The 8,664-nt window shown below is 51.3% G+C and overlaps 1 protein-coding gene across 4 annotated transcripts in view; it reads right to left on the bottom strand.

Moving 5' to 3' along the window:
• The window catches only part of GNAS (GNAS complex locus), a 45,402-nt gene that overhangs the window by 16,567 nt on the left and 20,171 nt on the right, over positions 1-8,664 (bottom strand). The window contains exon 1 of one of the 4 annotated variants that reach the window (XM_023759436.1): positions 1,741-1,759. The exons of 2 other annotated variants lie outside the window; for them this stretch is intronic. The gene's annotated coding sequence lies outside the window, so the exon portion shown is untranslated. One more of the 4 variants, XM_006095446.3, reaches the window with a different exon arrangement.

Below are 8,664 nucleotides of genomic sequence, written 5' to 3'. Positions count from 1 at the left end.
CCCCTCGCACGACGTCAACGCACACCCCCCAGGTCGCGTATACTTGCGGCCCCCGAGGCCACCGCCCCCCTCCTCCCGCAGGCGCCGCCGAGGGGCCGGGGTGGGCGGAAGGGGAGGGAGCACGAGCCAGAGCCCGGACTTCGGAAAATTTTCTAAAAGAGAGAGAGTTACAGAGAAAGCCAGAGAGCAGAGTGTGGAAAAAGCTAGGCGAGCACGAACCAAAGGACAGAGCAACCGAAAAGGAAAATGTGTTCACACAAACACACAAACTTAATAAAACTCCACACTACACAGCGATGGTGGTGGTGATGGTGGTGTCTGGTGGTGGTGGTGGCGGGGGTGGGGGTCGGGGGGGGGAGACTAGATGAGCCTCTCCCCGCGCCCCCGGCGTCGGGCGCCTTGGCCCGAGCCGAAGGACCCCGTGGCCCCGGAGCGCCCGCGGCCTCTGCGCTTGGTGCGGCCACCCCAGTAGGAGAAGAAGGCGCAGCCCAGGAACATTCTGAAGCAGCAGGTAGCCCCAAACACGAAGCCACAGCCACGGCCATGCTCCGTGCGCTTCTGTAGCAGGAAGTTGAGCACCCACGAGGGGCTGCGCACGGAGAACATCAGAAAGACCACGAGGGGCAGGTGGGCGCTCAGCTCGCTGGACTTCGGTGACCCCGGCTGCCACGCGACGCCCCCCACGCGGGGCTCAGCGTAGTAGGCGTCGTCCTCGTCCCAGAACCACTGGGCCCAGATCCTATTCACGCCCCCGATGCCGGCGCCCTCGCCGGCCCCTCTTGCGCCCTCCGCGGCGCCCGCGGCGGCGGCGGCGGCGGCGGCCTCCGGGTAGCGGGCCGCCTCCTGGGCTGCTGACCCCTTCTTCTTCTTCTTCTGCATCTTCTCCAACTTCTTCCTCTCCTTCTCCTTCTTCTTCTCCGCCTTTCGCCTCTGCTCCAGCAGCTTCTTCTCGAGCTTTCTCCGCTCCTTCTCGGTCAGGAACTTCTCTGGGGGCACCTCGCACGGCAGGTTCTTGGGGTTCTTCCAGGGCTTCTTGGGGTCCCCACTCTTCCACAGTGCGGGCGGCTCTCTCGGCTCGGCCAGCGCTGCAGCCGCCGCTGCAGCTTCGGCAGCCACCTCGGCCGCAGCCGCCGCCGTCTTCTTCCCGCTGTCCAGCGCCCTGGCTTTGATCTTCCTGGCTATCTTCAGCATGGTTGCTGGGCCACCTCGGGTTGCCTGGTTCCCGCCTGGCCCGGGCGCCCTGCTTGCCCCTGGCCTCGGCCTGGCGGAACCCCGTGCGCCCCGTGTCGGGGGGTCTCCGCTGCAATGCCCGACGCGCTGCCCCGGGGCCGCGGAGCGCGGCTGCCCGGCTTCGGGCTGCTGGGCTAGTTGCCTAAGAGTTAGCGCCAAAAAGGATGAGCAAATGAAAAAAGGGGCGAGAACACACCAAAAAGCACCCAACAACAGCGAAAAACCAAAAAGCACCAAGAAATGTCAAACAACTAAAAAAAAAAGTGCAGAGACGCGATGGCACGAGTTTGCTGTTACCCTCAGACGCTCCTTGGGTTGGCTCTTGGGCACGCCAATGGAGAGAAGAAGAGAGAAAAGAGAGAATTGGGGGGTGCCCGGGAGCCGAAGGGCAGGGAGGCAGCGCCTGGGCGCCCCTGCCCTGTCCCAGCGGCTCTTGCCCGCGCCAGGCCACTCGCACTTCGCGGGAAGCCACGGGGCACCGGGACTTACATGTGAGTGAAGTGCACTCACACGCAAGGCAGTGCCTGCCGGCCGCCCGCAGCCGCCCCGCGCCGGGACAGGGGTTCGCTCCAGCCGAGGCGCCGCAGCCCCGAGCCAGAGAGCCGGCGAGTGCCGCGCAGGGCCAGCCACTTGACGCAGCCCGCTCCGCGGTGCCGACGCGACTGAGTGTCCCAGCCGAAGACCAGCGCTCCTAACCAGTCCGATGACGCCCCAGCCTCTTCAGAGGACTGACCCACAGCGGTGGCCCCTATAAACCGAAGGGGAAGCCGAAAAATCGGCCCGCCGAGGACGTACCCAAATGGGCCGCCGCGCACCCTAGGGGTGTGGGCCGATATGCGGACGTCACAGGAGTGGGCAGGGGGCGTGAGGGGTGCAGTAGTGGGGGGCACGGGGGCGCCCAAGTTGGTGGGCACCGGACCCCGCCTCCCAGACCTGCCTCCCAATTTTCGGTGAGTGGTGTAGCCCTGGGCGGCGTGCAAAGTGTGCGACGGCGGCGGCGCTTACCCCTGCTGCGCGCCTTACCTCCAGCTTCCCGGTTAGTGCACGCGGGACCGCTAGCACCCCTCCCTCTGGCGGCGCGCGCCCGCGGAGGTAGGTGTCGGCAGCCTAACTACTTTCGACGCCTAGAAAGGGGTTCAGATCTGATGAGAGGTGCTATGTGAACGCAAAACTAGCATTGCTGGAAGCTGCAGGCAGCCGGCCGGCGACACGGGAGCCAAGCAGTGTTGGCCAAAGGAGGCTGCGGAGTCGGCGCACCGGCGTCTTCCCAGGCGGGAGAGGTGGTGGAATCGGGTGTCCCGTTCTCCAGGCCTGGCCTGGGCGCCGCGGGGTGGCTCTGGAACAGAGGGAAAAGTAGTTTACTGAACACGAATTTGTTTGCAGAATGTTTAAAAACTCTAGTGTCCCCACTCCACTCTTGCCCCCCACACTAGCATGTGGCAGAGAGCACTGGGTTAAGAGCAAGGACACCAAATTCTCAACCATGGGGCCGCTGCTCACTTCCTGAGACCTCGGTTAAATCACTTGCCGCCACTCCGGTGTCTGCTTAGGTACAACTCGTTCATTCAATAATGTTTGGTCCATGTGGTCCACCTTGTGCCCAGGTGAGCTGGAGTCGCAGGTGATCAGGCTAAGACATGGCATGACTGCCTCTGCTGCCCAGCAGGCTACCTGCCAATAAACTCGGACGGACAAAGTAATGGTAAACTCTCTCTCTCCCACCTTTAAACTTTTTTGACTTCTAAAGAGTCAGTAAAACTTCGGATGTTTGGGGGAAAAAAGAAAGGACGGAAGCCCACCTGTACACCGAAACACACAGCACACCTAAGGTCCTGGGGTGATTGTTTGCTACTTTGGAGCAAACTGTTGTGAATAGTTTTAAGTTTTCTTTGAAAATATAAAGACACTATTAACTCTTCAACAGGACTATTGAAATCCCCCCCTCACCCCTGTCTGTTCAACCCAAAGTAAAAGGTGTGACACCAAGTCACACACTTGGGATTCAGAACAGGAAGCAAAAGCTACAGGTCAGACCCCAGCCCCTGCAGCCCCTGCTCTGCCCCAGGTGGCCTCCAACTTTTCCAATTACACTGCACAGCTGTGCCTGACCTCCCCCCACACCAAACTAAACTAAGCGGGACTTTGTCACACTTTGGATTTTGGCCTTTTCCACACAAAAATACACCTCCTTTTGGAAAAAAGCTCAAAGGCACGACTGTTCTAGGTGACTAGGTGATGCTTTGAACATAAACAACAGCAGATAAAGATATTGAACCTGAATGTGCTGGGAAGCCAAGCGGCAGTGGGACCTCACAATCAATGACGAGTGACTCTGAGGTCGGGACTCACAGTCACCCACCGGCTAGCTCAGAAGCAACTTGACAACGGCCCTGAGTTTTATATCTTTATATACTAAGTAAAACTGCTTGGTTATGTTTCATTGATGGGTTGACTTAAAAAAAATTGGTGAAGACTTGGAAGAAGGAAGAAGAGGTCACAATTTCTTCTTATGCTCCATTTGTTCAAAAGCATCTTCCTCCCTGCTTCTAATGTGTCAAAGCACAAATACATTGTATTTAAGAGGAACAAGGTAAATAGTAACCAACACAACCGCCCTATTTCTGCCAGTAGCTACACATTACTCCAAGGAATGGAATGAACAGGGTCCTGATTTGGAAACTTCCCTGAGCTGGGTCACCACTCCCCTTTTTGAGGAGTCTCACACCTAAACTTTGAAAGCAGTGACTCTGTGCCACATCACATACTGACACCTACTGCAGGCAAAGCGCGATCCGAACGGGACTATTGTCCTAGAAATGTATGAAGCAAGGTCAGGCTTTAGTCATTTCAACTTCTAACCTAGCAGGCCATCCTTGAAAAAAGGTTTTGTTGGTTTTTTTAAAAAAAGAAATGTAGGTTTCACCTATATTTTATTATGACCAACCACTGATGGACAGATAAAGCATTTACTTTGTAAATAAATGACAGCAGATGGGACCCAGGGTTTACAGGTAAGCAAACGATACTAAGAGCTCGGGAACACAAGCCCATTTGTGGTCTGGTCGGCTTTCTGTTTTCACTCCACACAAAGGGAAAGATGAGATTTTACTTAATTAGCGTGGTGAGCTGGCACTGCATACAGTTTCAGTCTTGCATTTGACCTACCCAGGCTTTAAAAGTTTTAATTTTTTTTTAAAGTCTTTCCAATTTGAAGGCCACCAAGTGTGACCTTTTCATATGAATTAGTAATTTATTTTACCAGGTCATTACCATTTTAAGTACCTGGTTTATGCTTTAAGAGGAGAACAATGCATTAGCATAATTCTTGGTACAGTGCAGGCTAGAGACTTTTGCAGTGGAAGGGGCCTCTCATTTGGCTCAAGGGGAGATGGAAGTGGTGGAAACTTCAGGCTCCAGAGAGGAGCAAAGGGTCAGAGTGTCCTGGGTATGCAATGGCCAGGGAGGGCACAGGTCCCTGGCTCAGGTGACTTGCTTCAGGCCAAAGCCAGCAAGTTGGGATAATAACACCCCAACCTAAAACACTAGGTCACTGAGTGATACAACCTGGTCAAACAGATGGTGTCACATGCTGCACAGAGGGACAGCCTAGCAGAATCTTTTCCAACACTGCATTTTTTACCACAATGGGCGAATCACACGACAGTGTTTGAGTTTTGAGGTCTTGGGAGCTGCATGTTTATGGGTGGATGTGTTCCTGGGCTCTTTTGCATCTATTGAGTGAGACTGCCTTGTCTGCTTTTAGAAGCAATAGACTCACCACGGCTTAGAATCTTAAAAATATTATTATACTTAATGATGTAATTCAGTTTTTGGACAAGAGTGTTCTTGACCTTCCATTAGTTTGGATCTTTGTAAAGTCCCGAGAAAATATAATAGTATTTTAACAGCATAGGAAACAATAAACAGTTTTCCACTGAAGCAGAAACCTTAGATGTAAGGTTTTAATAGTATTTAGTGCTTTCACTATCTTTAAAGCACTTTCTGCATTTTTATTTAACTAGAATGGCTGCAAGTGTGGTTTGCAAATGAATGTGACTTGAAACCTGTGTTGTATAGACACCAAAAGCAAGTATTATAAAACAAAGAAGCCAAAAAACCTTCCTAGGCCCAGTTAACCATGGTTAAGAAGGTTCTATTCCTTAGGACCATAATGTTCTTCAAACTTTAAGGTACTGATTACCCAGGGCTCTTCTTTTCTTGTCATATTCACTAGGCTAGTAACTCCAACCACAAGTACCCCTAAACTTGCATTCTAAACTAAGCACAAATGTTTAAGTTAGCAACACTTCATTTCAGAAGACTTAAAATCAAGGCATTAACTACATGGTCATATGAAATGTCCTTATTTAATACTGATCAGCTAATTTTAAAATAACTTTTATGTAATCTAATTCAAACAGAGTGTGGGGGCACATTGCCCATTGTGATTGGACTGTTTCTTGAGCCACTGGCTTTGAGATACTGGTGAAGCATCTACTTAAAACCATGGCTCACAACATGAAGTCCCCTGGGGTTTGTGCACCTTTCCTGACCTTTTCTGACTCTGAAAGGTGGGCCCCATCTATAAGAGGAGCTTCCTGGAACCCACAGATGCCCCGTTCCCAAGCCATTAGTGCCTCTCTCACAACACCCCCAGGAGCGAACTCCAGAGTGGGTGAGAATAACTTTTAAAAAAGCCACCTCTTCCTCAAAATGGGGAAACAATAAAAAAAGCACCAAGTGCATTACTCTATTTCTTTTAAAACTTAAACCTAAATAATATAAAGCCCACAAATGTCAGCCTTGACTGAAGATTCTAGATGGACAGTTCAGACTGGGGGCATAATGACATCAACCATAGACCAATGGACCCACTTACTAGAGATTTTAATTGGTTAAAAGAAAAAGATGAGAAAGTGCCGCCTCTATAGCAGGGATCGTGACTTTCCTAAGCTAACACGTCTTTAACTTCCTTGGGGGAAGTTTTTCCATGAGGATGAAGGTAAAGGGACACCTGCTGCTTAGAACACATAGCTTGGCCTTGAGCATGGGGAATGTAGAGAGAGGGTCAGTTAAAAATAGTCGGGCCAGCTAACTTCTGGTTTTATTTACAAGGTACCTTATTTATATCATATTTTGATCCAGCATCTTACTAAACAAATCACAACAGGAAAAAACCAGAAAGCAAGTTGGCACAATCGAGAGATGGCTGAAGTCCTCCAAGATCTCTTTAGATAAAAGAAGCCCTTAACCTGCTCTTATTTCACAGTTTCGTTTTTCATTGTGTTCAATTCTTCAAATTTAGCCCCACAGAGTTGAGTTCAGAGAGTTAAACACTGTGGCTTAATCAGGTAGTAAGTTTCCTTTCCTTAGAAATGGCTACATACAAATTTTACTTCTTGGGTTTTTACTTTATTTACCTACCAACCAAAGTGGTTGATCATTCTCAAACAGCCTGGCAATTAGTTACTGCCTCAGTTTAGAACTGTGGTTCTCAACCTTGGCTGCACATTAGAATCACCTGGGAATCTTTTTAAAATCCTGATTTCTGGGCCTCTTCCTCATCCTCATCAGCCAAAGTCTCAAGCATTTGCAGCCAGCCTGGGAATCAGATGAAAAGGAGATGTTTTTATGAGCTACAGGCTTCAGCCCTGCCCTGAGCCTCGCCCGGCTCTGCACCCGCCCAGGGCTGGGAAAGGGCCGCTGCCCACTTTCTTGAACATTCCTGACTCTAGTCTGTGGCTTTAGTCTCTGCTACCTTCTCAGATTACGGCTCCTTTTGTGCTAATTACACCGAAAAAATGGAAAGAATGTCACTGACTTTACAAAGAACACAAAGCAGGCTTGCTTTAAACACTAAATATAGCCCATTTCTTTGTGAGGCAGACAACTCAGCCTTCAAATCCACTGGAGATGGCCAATGCACTTATTAATATTAAGACCCAGGTGACAGAAGGGCTCAGCTCTCAGAGGACAAATTAAAAAGGTGTGTTGCTTCTGGGGGTTGTTTATATACATGAGAAGATCTGACTAAGGGCCAGAACTTTTCTCCTCTCCCACCCCAAACGTCATTGTAAACTAAGGTCTGCCCCCAAACAACGACAAAACACCCTCCAGAACAACAAAAAGCGCTGGAATAAACACACAAAAACACGCGGAATGGAAAGGAGTCTGACGGAGGCTGCTCTCCACTAGGTGAGAAACGGTCTTAGGAAGACAGAGCGGGTAGGGCTTGCTGTTCCTGCTAACCCAGCGGGGTAGGGAGGACACCCCTCCCGCTTCTATGAAATCCTCTAAGGTTAACAGGTGAATAGCAGCCGCTCGGAATGCCTTCTTTTCCTAAGAAACGTGAAATCCTGAATGGCTCATGCTGAAATCACGCTACAGCTGTGACCCTCAGGGCTGACTGTGGACGCCTGCTCAAGTGGCAGGTGTGTCCGATGTGTGCCCAGCTTGGCTGAAACGGCCAAGCCTAACTCAGTCTTCCCACCCGATTAACTGGTGGGGACTCTGGAGCCAGCCAGGAACGGGCCTTTGCCACACAGAAGACCATGTGTGCTCAGCCGTCAACGAAAACAGCAGCCTGGGGAGAGAACAGAGGCTCTGCGGCCTGAAGAGAACAAGAAAATCAAGACAGACTGGGGAGCCGGGGGGAGAGAAAGTGGGAGCCAAGATAGCTGATCAGGACCAAACCCTTCCCGGTTTTGAAGCAAACAGGTCTAACCTATAATCGGCTTTCGGAGGATTTTAGCAATCGAAGCAAGTCTGGGATTCTAGGAAATGTGTCACCACCAAAATTGGTCTTATTAGAGGAAGTGGCACAAAGCTAGAACGCGGAGTCTAATCTGTAACACGCTAATTACACCTATTTTCATTCAGGGTGGCAGTGACCTAACACCAAGAACTAAAAACTCTAGGAAAGCAAGACTGGAGTACCTGGAGGATGGGGCCACAGGGCAAAGGTCACACTGATTCCCACCAAGGGGAGAAGTCAGGTGCTATTTGAGGGCCTTGGCCACAGGGAAAGAAGGCCATGGGGCCCTGAAGTAAACCCGGGGAGTCCTGCTGTGACCGCAGCGTGCTGGTCGCTGGGCAAGCCTGAGAGGTCAAAGGCCAGCCTGAGCAAACGGCTGGGCCCACAGGTGTCCTGGCCGCAAGGGGCCAGGCGGCTGGGCTGTGGGTGGAGCCACAATGGGAGCCATCCCTCCCCCACCCCCACCCCGGCAAAGGCCCTGGCAAGATGGTGACAGCTGACGGGTAGAGAACAGCCCAGCGGCTGCAGGGCGATGATGGTGAAGGTGCCCACCCACTCCCGTCAAGCACTGCTAGGATTCTGCTTCCTTATTCTGAGATCATCATCTCTATCTTCTGAGCTCCAAGGCTTTTAATTTTTTATTATTTTAAGTCTTCTGCTCTGTTGATAGTATACAGATG

The sequence above is a fragment of the Myotis lucifugus genome, unplaced genomic scaffold (assembly GCF_000147115.1).
Source record: "Myotis lucifugus unplaced genomic scaffold, Myoluc2.0 scaffold_155, whole genome shotgun sequence".
Taxonomy (NCBI): Eukaryota; Metazoa; Chordata; class Mammalia; order Chiroptera; family Vespertilionidae; genus Myotis; species Myotis lucifugus.
This window is presented reverse-complemented; position numbering and strand designations above follow the sequence as displayed.